We start from the raw sequence: 779 nt of genomic DNA on the forward strand, positions 1-779 counted from the left end.
GCTTGAACCCAGGAGGGGAGCTTGCAGTGAGCCAAGATTGCGCCATTGCACTCCAGCCTGGGCAAAGAGCAAAACTCCATCTCAAAAAAAAAAAAAAAAAAAAAAATGGACCCACTGCACTTGCTTGTCCACTCAGCTGCCGACAGGCATTTGGGTGGCTTTCACTTTTTGGGGATTGTGATGGCTACTTCTGATCTGCACCTCGCCCAGAGAAAGGGGCTGGCCGAGCCCAGTAGGCGCCTGCAGGGGTGCCCATGGCTGCTCCATTCACGCCCCTCCAGGAGCCCCGTCTGGCCCGGGGTCAGTCCTCTGGCAACCATGGGGTGCTGCTAGGTCTGAGGAAAGGGGCCTAACCCTGTGGGCTGCGCGCTTCACAGCAAGACCCCCTCCTGCAGACAGCCTTACGAAAACCCGAGGCCTGGCCCAGCTCCAAAGCGCAGCCCCGAGGCCAGGCCCACCCCAGCTCTGGAGTCATGACCCCTATCCTCTGGGGCACCACCTGCCTCTGGGGAGGGGTCAGCAGGACCGGGCCGGGTTGGGAGGGATGTGGCCAACAGGCCCAGGTCCCAGTGTTAGGAAGAACCAGGCCCGGCCGCCCGAGCAGGAGGCAAGGCGGAGCCACCAGGTGGGCCACCATCCGTACCCCCTGAGGTTTCAGTGGACATCAAAACCCCGGCTCCATCAAGGGCTCCAGGACTCCGATCCGGACGGCGCAGGGGGCGAGGCCAGGGTGAGGGCGCGGCGAAGGGGCGACGCACAGCATGGGCTGGGCAAGGAGC

The sequence above is a fragment of the Colobus angolensis genome, unplaced genomic scaffold (genome assembly GCF_000951035.1).
Source record: "Colobus angolensis palliatus isolate OR3802 unplaced genomic scaffold, Cang.pa_1.0 Scaffold59, whole genome shotgun sequence".
Lineage (NCBI taxonomy): Eukaryota > Metazoa > Chordata > Mammalia > Primates > Cercopithecidae > Colobus > Colobus angolensis.